Here is a 10902-nt window from a genome sequence, read left to right as displayed (position 1 = left end):
TTCCAAAATCATTTTCAAAATTACCAAACTACTCTCTTTTGCTTCCAAAATCATTTCAAAATTACCAAACTACTCTCTTTACCTTCCAAAATCATTTCCAAAACCAAACTTACTTCCAAAACATTTTCAAAATTATCAAAACTACTCTCTTTAGCTTCCAAAATCATTTCCACAATTACCAAACTACTCTCTTAAGCTTCCAAAATCATTTTTAAAATTATCAAACTACTCTCTTTACCTTCCAAATTCATTTTTAAAATTATCAAACTACTATCTTTACCTTCCAAAATCATTTTCAAAACTATCAAACCATTCTCTTTAGCTTCCAAAGTCATTTTAAAAATTATCTAACTAATCTCTTTACTTCCAAAATCATTTTCTAAAATATAAAACTACTCTCTTTAGCTTCCAAAATCATTTTCAAAATTAACAAACTACTTTCTTTAGCTTCAAAAATCATTTTCAAAAAATTACAAACTATACTCTTTACCTTCCAAAATCATTTTCAAAATTACCAAACTACTCTCTTTAGCATCAAAAAATTATTTTCACAATTACAAACTACTCTCTTTAGCTTCAAAAAATCATTTTCAAAATTACCAAACCACTCTTTTAGCTTCAATAATTATTTTGAAAATTACCAAACTACTCTCTTTAGCTTCAAAAATCATTTTCATAATTACCAAAATACTCTCTTTAGCTTCAAAAACCATTTTCTAAATTACTAAACTATTCTCTTTTGCTTCAAAAATTATTTTAAAATTATCGAACTACTCTCTTTAGCTTCCAAAATGATTTTCAAAATTATCAAACTACTCTCTTTACCTTCCAAAATCATTTTCAAATTTATCAAACTACTCTCTTTACCTTCCAAAATTATTTTCAAAATTACCAAACTACTCTCTTTAGCTTAAAATCATTTTCAAATTATCAAACTAATCTCTTACCCAAAATCATTTTCAAATTATCAAACTACTCTCTTTTCAGCTATATCCAAAATCATTTTCAAAATTAACAATCTACTCTCTTTAGCTCCAAAAATCATTTTCAAAATTACCAAACTACTCTCTTTACCTTCCAAAATTATTTTCAAAATTACCAAACTACTCTCTTTAGTTTCCAAAATCATTTTCCCAATTACCAAACTACTCTCTTTAGCTTCCAAAATCATTTCCAAATTACCAAACTACTCTGTTTTGCTTCTAAAATCATTTTCAAAATTTCCAAACTACTCTCTTTTGCTTCCAAAATCATTTTTCAAAATTTCCAAACTACTCTCTTTTGCTTCCAAAATCATTTTCAAAATTACAAACTACTCTCTTTGCTTCCAAAATCATTTTAAAATTACCAAAATACTCTCTCTACCTTCCAAAATCATTTTCAAAATTAAAAAACTACTCTCTTAAAGTTCAAATATCATTTTCAAAATTATCAAAACTACTATCTTTTGCTTCCAAAATCATTTTCAAAATTACCAAACTACTAGCTCTCTTTAGCTTCCAAAATCATTTTTAAAATTATCAAACTACTCTCTTTTAGCTTCCAAAATTATTTTCAAAATTACCAAAACTACTCTCTTTTAGCTTCTAAAATTATTTTCAAAATTACCAAACTACTATCTTTAGATTCCAAATTCATTTTCAAAATTACCAAACTACTCTCTTTACATTCCAAAATTATTTTCAAAATTACCAAACTACTCTCTTTGCTTCCAAAATCATTTTCAAAATTATCAAACTAATCTCTTTACCTTCCAAAATCATTTTCAAAATTATCAAACTACTCTCTTACCTACCAAAATCATTTTCTAAATGATCAAACTACTCTCTTTAGCTTCCAAAATCATTTTCAAAATTAACAATCTACTCTCTTTAGCTCCAAAAATCATTTTCAAAATTACCAAACTACTCTCTTTACCTTCCAAAATTATTTTCAAAATTACCAAACTATTCTCTTTAGTTTCAAAAATTATTTTTAAAATTACCAAACTACTATCTTTAGATTCCAAATTCATTTTCAAAATTACCAAATTACTCGCTTTTGCTTCCAAAATCATTTTCAAAATTATCAAACTAATCTCTTTACCTTCCAAAATCATTTTTAAAATTATCAAACTACTATCTTTAGCATCCAAAATCATTTTCAAAATTATCAAACTACTCTCTTTACCTTCCAAAATCATTTTCTAAATTATAAAACTACTCTCTTTAGCTTCTAAAAATCATTTTCAAAATTAACAAATTACTTTCTTTAGCTTCAAAAATCATTTTCAAATTACCAAACTACTCTCTTTAGAATCAAAAATTATTTTCACAATTACCAAACTACTCTCTTTTGCTTCCAAAATCATTTTCAAAATTACCAAACTACTCTCTTTAGCTTCCAAAATCATTTTCAAAATTACCAAACTACTCTCTTTACCTTCCAAAATCATTTTTAAAATTATCAAACTTCTATCTTTAGCTTCCAAATTCATTTTCAAAATTATCAAGCTACTCTCTTTAGCTCCCAAAATCATTTTTAAAATTACCAAACTACTCTCTTTTGCTTCCAAAATCATTTTCAAAATTACCAAACTACCCTCTTTTGCTTCCAAAATCATTTTTAAAATTACCAAACTATTCTCTTTACATTCCAAAATCATTTTCAAAATTTTAAAAACTACTCTCTTAAGGTTCAAAAATTATTTTAAAAATTACCAAACTACTCTCTTTACCTTCCAAAATCATTTTCAAATTTATCAAACTACTCTCTTTACCTTCCAAAATTATTTTCAAAATTACCAAATTACTCTCTTTAGTTTCAAAAATTATTTTTAAAATTACCAAACTACTATCTTTAGATTCCAAATTCATTTTCAAAATTACCAAATTACTCGCTTTTGCTTCCAAAATCATTTTCAAAATTATCAAACTAATCTCTTTACCTTCCAAAATCATTTTTAAAATTATCAAACTACTATCTTTAGCATCCAAAATCATTTTCAAAATTATCAAACTACTCTCTTTACCTTCCAAAATCATTTTCTAAATTATAAAACTACTCTCTTTAGCTTCTAAAAATCATTTTCAAAATTAACAAACTACTTTCTTTAGCTTCAAAAATCATTTTCAAAATTACCAAACTACTCTCTTTAGAATCAAAAATTATTTTCACAATTACCAAACTACTCTCTTTTGCTTCCAAAATCATTTTCAAAATTACCAAACTACTCTCTTTTGCTTCCAAAATCATTTTCAAAATTACCAAACTACTCTCTTTACCTTCCAAAATCATTTTTAAAATTATCAAACTTCTATCTTTAGCTTCCAAATTCATTTTCAAAATTATCAAACTACTCTCTTTAGCTCCCAAAATCATTTTTAAAATTACCAAACTACTCTCTTTTGCTTCCAAAATCATTTTCAAAATTACCAAACTACCCTCTTTTGCTTCCAAAATCATTTTTAAAATTACCAAACTATTCTCTTTAGCTTCCAAAATCATTTTTAAAATTACCAAACTACTGTCTTTAGCTTCCAAATTCATTTTCAAAATTACCAAACTACTCTCTTTACATTCTAAAATCATTTTCAAAATTACCAAACTACTCTCTTTTGCTTCCAAAATCATTTTCAAAATTATTAAAGTACTCTCTCTACCTTCCAAAATCATTTTCAAAATTAAAAAACTACTCTCTTACCAAACTACTCTCTTTACCTTCCAAAATCATTTTTAAATTTAACAAACTACTCTCTTTACCTACTAAAATCATTTTCAAAATTATCAAACTACTCTCTTTAGCTTCCAAAATCATTTTTCAAATTACCAAACTACTCTCTTTTGCTTCCAAAATCATTTTAAAAATTACCAAACTACTCTCTTTTTTCTTCCAAAATCATTTTCAAAATTACCAAACTACCCTCTTTTGCTTCCAAAATCATTTTCAAAATTACCAAACTACTACTCTCTTTTGCTTTCAAAATCATTTTCAAAATTACCAAACTACTCCTCTCTTTTGCTTTCAAAATCATTTTCACAATTATCAAACTATTTTCTTTTGCATCCAAAATCATTTTCACAATTACCAAACTATTTTCTTTTGCTTCCAAAATCATTTTCAAAATTATCAAATTACTCTCTTTTGCTTCCAAAATCATTTTCAAAATTACCAAACTACTATCTTTAGCTTTCAAATTCATTTTCAAAATTACCAAACTACTTACTTTAGCTTCAAAAAGCATTTTCATAATTACAAAATTACTCTCTTTAGCTTCAAAAATTATTTTCAAAATTTCCGAACTACTCTGTTTACCTTCCAAAATCATTTTTGAAATTATCGAACTACTCTCTTTAGCTTCCAAAATCATTTTCAAAATTATCGAATTAAATTGCCAAACTACTCTCTTTATCTTCCAACATCATTTTCAAAATTATCAAACTACTCTCTTTTAGCATCCAAAATTATTTTCAAAATTACTAAACTACTCTCTTTTGCTTAAAAAATCATTTTCAAAATTACCAAACTACTATCTTTAGCTTCCAAATTAATTTTCAAAATTACCAAACTATTCTCTTTACCTTCCAAATTCATTTTCAAAATTATCAAACTACTCTCTTAAGGTTCAAAAATTATTTTCAAAATTATCAAACTACTCTCCTTTAACTTCCAAAATCATTTTCAAAATTATCAAACTACTCTCTTTATCTTCCAAAATCATTTTCAAAATTATCAAACTACTCTCTTTACCTTCCAAATTCATTTTAAAAATTACCAAACTACTCTCTTTACCTTCCTAAATCATTTTCAAAATTACCAAACTACTATCTTTAGCTTCCAAATTCATTTTCAAAATTACCAAACTACTCTCTCTACCTTCCAAAATCATTTTCAAAATTAAAAAACTACTCTCTTAAGGTTCAAAAATTATTTTCATAATTATCAAAATACTATCTTCAGCTTCCAAAATCATTTTCAAAATTATCGAACTACTCTCTTTAGCTTCCAAAATTATTTTCTAAATTATCAAACTACTCTCTTTAGCTTCCGAAATTATTTTCACAATTACCAAACTACTCTCTTTACCTTCCAAAATCATTTTCAAAATTATCAAATTACTCTCTCTACCTTCCAAAATCATTTTCAAAATTAAAAAACTACTCTCTTAAGGTTCAAAAATCATTTTCAAAATTATCAAGCTACTATCTTTAGCTTCCAAAATCATTTTCAAAATTACCAAACTACTCTCTTTAGCTTCCAAAATTATTTTTAAAATTATCAAACTAATCTCTTTTTGCTTCCAAAATTATTTTCAAAATTGCCAAACTACTCTATTTAGCTTCAAAAATCATTTTCAAAATTTCTGAACTACTCTCTTTACCTTCCAAAATCATTTTTAAAATTACCAAACTACTCTTTTTAGCTTCCAAAATCATTTTCAAAATTATCAAATTAAATTACCAAACTACTCTCTTTACCTTCCAAATTCATTTTCAAAATTAACAAACTATTCTCTTTACCTTCCTAAATCATTTTCTAAATTACCAAACTACTATCTTTAGCTTCCAAATTCATTTTCAAAATTACCAAAGTACTCTCGCTACCTTTCAAAATCATTTTCATAATTAAAAAACTACTCTCTTAAGGTTCAAAAATTATTTTCAAAATTATCAAACTTCTATCTTTAGCTTCCAAACTCATTTTCAAAATTATCGAACAACTCTCTTTACCTTCCAAAATTATTTTCTAAATTATCAAACTACTCTTAGCTTCCAAAATCATTTTCCCAATTACCAAACTACTCTCTTTAGCTTCCAAAATCATTTTCCAAATTACCAAACTACTCTGTTTTGCTTCTAAAATCATTTTCAAAATTTCCAAACTACTCTCTTTTGCTTCCAAAATCATTTTCAAAATTTCCAAACTACTCTCTTTTGCTTCCAAAATCATTTTCAAAATTACCAAACTACTCTCTTTTGCTTCCAAAATCATTTTTAAAATTACCAAAGTACTCTCTCTACCTTCCAAAATCATTTTCAAAATTAAAAAACTACTCTCTTAAAGTTCAAATATCATTTTCAAAATTATCAAACTACTATCTTTTGCTTCCAAAATCATTTTCAAAATTACCAAACTACTAGCTCTCTTTAGCTTCCAAAATCATTTTTAAAATTATCAAACTACTCTCTTTTAGCTTCCAAAATTATTTTCAAAATTACCAAACTACTCTCTTTTAGCTTCTAAAATTATTTTCAAAATTACCAAACTACTATCTTTAGATTCCAAATTCATTTTCAAAATTACCAAACTACTCTCTTTACATTCCAAAATTATTTTCAAAATTACCAAACTACTCTCTTTTGCTTCCAAAATCATTTTCAAAATTATCAAACTAATCTCTTTACCTTCCAAAATCATTTTCAAAATTATCAAACTACTCTCTTACCTACCAAAATCATTTTCTAAATTATCAAACTACTCTCTTTAGCTTCCAAAATCATTTTCAAAATTAACAATCTACTCTCTTTAGCTCCAAAAATCATTTTCAAAATTACCAAACTACTCTCTTTACCTTCCAAAATTATTTTCAAAATTACCAAACTACTCTCTTTAGTTTCAAAAATTATTTTTAAAATTACCAAACTACTATCTTTAGATTCCAAATTCATTTTCAAAATTACCAAATTACTCGCTTTTGCTTCCAAAATCATTTTCAAAATTATCAAACTAATCTCTTTACCTTCCAAAATCATTTTTAAAATTATCAAACTACTATCTTTAGCATCCAAAATCATTTTCAAAATTATCAAACTACTCTCTTTACCTTCCAAAATCATTTTCTAAATTATAAAACTACTCTCTTTAGCTTCTAAAAATCATTTTCAAAATTAACAAACTACTTTCTTTAGCTTCAAAAATCATTTTCAAAATTACCAAACTACTCTCTTTAGAATCAAAAATTATTTTCACAATTACCAAACTACTCTCTTTTGCTTCCAAAATCATTTTCAAAATTACCAAACTACTCTCTTTTGCTTCCAAAATCATTTTCAAAATTACCAAACTACTCTCTTTACCTTCCAAAATCATTTTTAAAATTATCAAACTTCTATCTTTAGCTTCCAAATTCATTTTCAAAATTATCAAGCTACTCTCTTTAGCTCCCAAAATCATTTTTAAAATTACCAAACTACTCTCTTTTGCTTCCAAAATCATTTTCAAAATTACCAAACTACCCTCTTTTGCTTCCAAAATCATTTTTAAAATTACCAAACTATTCTCTTTACATTCCAAAATCATTTTCAAAATTTAAAAACTACTCTCTTAAGGTTCAAAAATTATTTTAAAAATTACCAAACTACTCTATTTACCTTCCAAAATCATTTTCAAATTTATCAAACTACTCTCTTTACCTTCCAAAATTATTTTCAAAATTACCAAATTACTCTCTTTAGCTTCAAAAATTATTTTTAAAATTACCAAACTACTATCTTTAGATTCCAAATTCATTTTCAAAATTACCAAATTACTCGCTTTTGCTTCCAAAATCATTTTCAAAATTATCAAACTAATCTCTTTACCTTCCAAAATCATTTTCAAAATTACCAAACTACTCTCTTTACCTTCCAAAATCATTTTTAAAATTATCAAACTACTATCTTTAGCTTCCAAATTCATTTTCGAAATTATCAAACTACTCTCTTTAGCTCCCAAAATCATTTTTAAAATTACCAAACTACTCTCTTTTGCTTTCAAAATCATTTTCAAAATTACCAAACTACCCTCTTTTGCTTCCAAAATCATTTTTAAAATTACCAAACTATTCTCTTTAGCTTCCAAAATCATTTTCAAAATTATCAAAGTACTTTCTCTAACTTCCAAAATCATTTTCAAAATTAAAAAACTACTCTCTTAAGGTTCAAAAATTATTTTCAAAATTACCAAACTACTCTCTTTACCTTCCAAAATCATTTTCAAATTTATCAAACTACTCTATTTACCTACTAAAATCATTTTCAAAATTATCAAACTACTCTCTTTAGCTTCCAAAATCATTTTTCAACTTACCAAACTACTCTCTTTTGCTTCCAAAATCATTTTCAAAATTACCAAACTACTCTCTTTTTTCTTCCAAAATCATTTTCAAAATTACCAAACTACCCTCTTTTGCTTCCAAAATCATTTTCAAAATTACCAAACTACTATCTTTTGCTTTCAAAATCATTTTCAAAATTATCAAACTACTCTCTTTAGCTTCCAAAATCATTTTCAAAATTATCAAACTACTCTCTTTAGCTTCAAAAATCATTTCCACAATTACCAAACTACTCTCTTAAGCTTCCAAAGTCATTTTTAAAATTATCAAACTACTCTCTTTTAGCTTCCAAAATTATTTTCAAAATTACCAAACTACTCTCTTTACCTTCAATATTCATTTTCAAAATTATCAAACTACTATCTTTAGCTTCCAAAATAATTTTCAAAACTATCAAACCATTCTCTTTAGCTTCCAAAATCATTTTCAAAATTATCAAACTACTTTCTTTACCTTCCAAATTCTTTTTCTAAATTATAAAACTACTCTCTTTAGCTTCCAAAAAACATTTTCAAAATTAACAAACTTCTTTCTTTAGCTTCAAAAATCATTTTCAAAATTACCAAACTACTCTCTTTAGAATCAAAAATTATTTTCACAATTACCAAACTACTCTCTTTTGCTTCCAAAATCGTTTTCAAAATTACCAAACTACTCTCTTTTGCTTCCAAAATCATTTTCAAAATTACCAAACTACTCTCTTTACCTTCCAAAATCATTTTTAAAATTATCAAACTACTATCTTTAGCTTCCAAATTCATTTTCAAAATTATCAATCTACTCTCTTTAGCTTCCAAAATCATTTTCTAAATTACCAAACTACTCTCTTTAGCTTCCAAATTCATTTTCAAAATTACCAAACTACTCTCTTTACATTCCAAAATCATTTTCAAAATTACCAAACTACTCTCTTTTGCTTCCAAAATCATTTTCAAAATTATCAAACTAATCTCTTTACCTTCCAAATTCATTTTCAAAATTATCAAACTACTCTCTTTAGCTTCCAAAATCATTTTCAAAATCACCAAACTACTCTCTTTAGCTTCCAAATTCATTTTCAAAATTACCAAACTACTATCTTTACATTCCAAAATCATTTTCAAAATTACCAAACTACTCTCTTTTGCTTCCAAAATCATTTTCAAAATTATCAAACTAATCTCTTTAGCTTCCAAAATCATTTTCAAAATTATCAAACTACTCTCTTTATCTTCCAAAATCATTTTCAAAATTATCAAACTACTCTCTTTACCTTCCAAATTCATTTTAAAAATTACCAAACTACTCTCTTTACCTTCCTAAATCATTTTCAAAATTACCAAACTACTATCTTTAGCTTCCAAATTCATTTTCAAAATTACCAAACTACTCTCTCTACCTTCCAAAATCATTTTCAAAATTAAAAAACTACTCTCTTAAGGTTCAAAAATTATTTTCATAATTATCAAAATACTATCTTCAGCTTCCAAAATCATTTTCAAAATTATCGAACTACTCTCTTTAGCTTCCAAAATTATTTTCTAAATTATCAAACTACTCTCTTTAGCTTCCGAAATTATTTTCACAATTACCAAACTACTCTCTTTACCTTCCAAAATCATTTTCAAAATTATCAAATTACTCTCTCTACCTTCCAAAATCATTTTCAAAATTAAAAAACTACTCTCTTAAGGTTCAAAAATCATTTTCAAAATTATCAAGCTACTATCTTTAGCTTCCAAAATCATTTTCAAAATTACCAAACTACTCTCTTTAGCTTCCAAAATTATTTTTAAAATTATCAAACTAATCTCTTTTTGCTTCCAAAATTATTTTCAAAATTGCCAAACTACTCTATTTAGCTTCAAAAATCATTTTCAAAATTTCTGAACTACTCTCTTTACCTTCCAAAATCATTTTTAAAATTACCAAACTACTCTTTTTAGCTTCCAAAATCATTTTCAAAATTATCAAATTAAATTACCAAAACTACTCTCTTTACCTTCCAAATTCATTTTCAAAATTAACAAACTATTCTCTTTACCTTCCTAAAATCATTTTCTAAATTACCAAACTACTATCTTTAGCTTCCAAATTCATTTTCAAAATTACCAAAGTACTCTCGCTACCTTTCAAAATCATTTTCATAATTAAAAAAACTACTCTCTTAAGGTTCAAAAATTATTTTCAAAATTATCAAACTTCTATCTTTAGCTTCCAAACTCATTTTCAAAATTATCGAACAACTCTCTTTACCTTCCAAAATTATTTTCTAAATTATCAAACTACTCTTAGCTTCCAAAATCATTTTCCCAATTACCAAACTACTCTCTTTAGCTTCCAAAATCATTTTCCAAATTACCAAACTACCTCTGTTTTGCTTCTAAAATCATTTTCAAAATTTCCAAACTACTCTCTTTTGCTTTCCAAAATCATTTTCAAAATTTCCAAAAACTACTCTCTTTTTGCTTTCCAAAATCATTTTCAAAATTACCAAAACTACTCTCTTTTGCTTCCAAAATCATTTTTTAAAATTACCAAAGTACTCTCTCTACCTTCCAAAATCATTTTCAAAATTAAAAAACTACTCTCTTAAAGTTCAAATATCATTTTCAAATATCAAACTACTATCTTTTGCTTCCAAAATCATTTCAAAATTACCAAACTACTACTCTCTTTAGCTTCCAAATCATTTTTAAAATTATCAAACTACTCTCTTTTAGCTTCCAAAATTATTTTCAAAATTACCAAACTACTCTCTTTTAGCAAATTACCAAACTACTATCTTTAGATTCCAAATTCATTTTCAAAATTACCAAACTACTCTCGAAACTACTCTCTTTTGCTT

This window comes from Ipomoea nil, unplaced genomic scaffold (genome assembly GCF_001879475.1).
Source record: "Ipomoea nil cultivar Tokyo-kokei standard unplaced genomic scaffold, Asagao_1.1 scaffold0706, whole genome shotgun sequence".
Classification (NCBI taxonomy): domain Eukaryota; kingdom Viridiplantae; phylum Streptophyta; class Magnoliopsida; order Solanales; family Convolvulaceae; genus Ipomoea; species Ipomoea nil.
The sequence above is the reverse complement of the archived record's forward strand: the minus strand, read 5'-3'. Positions refer to the sequence as shown.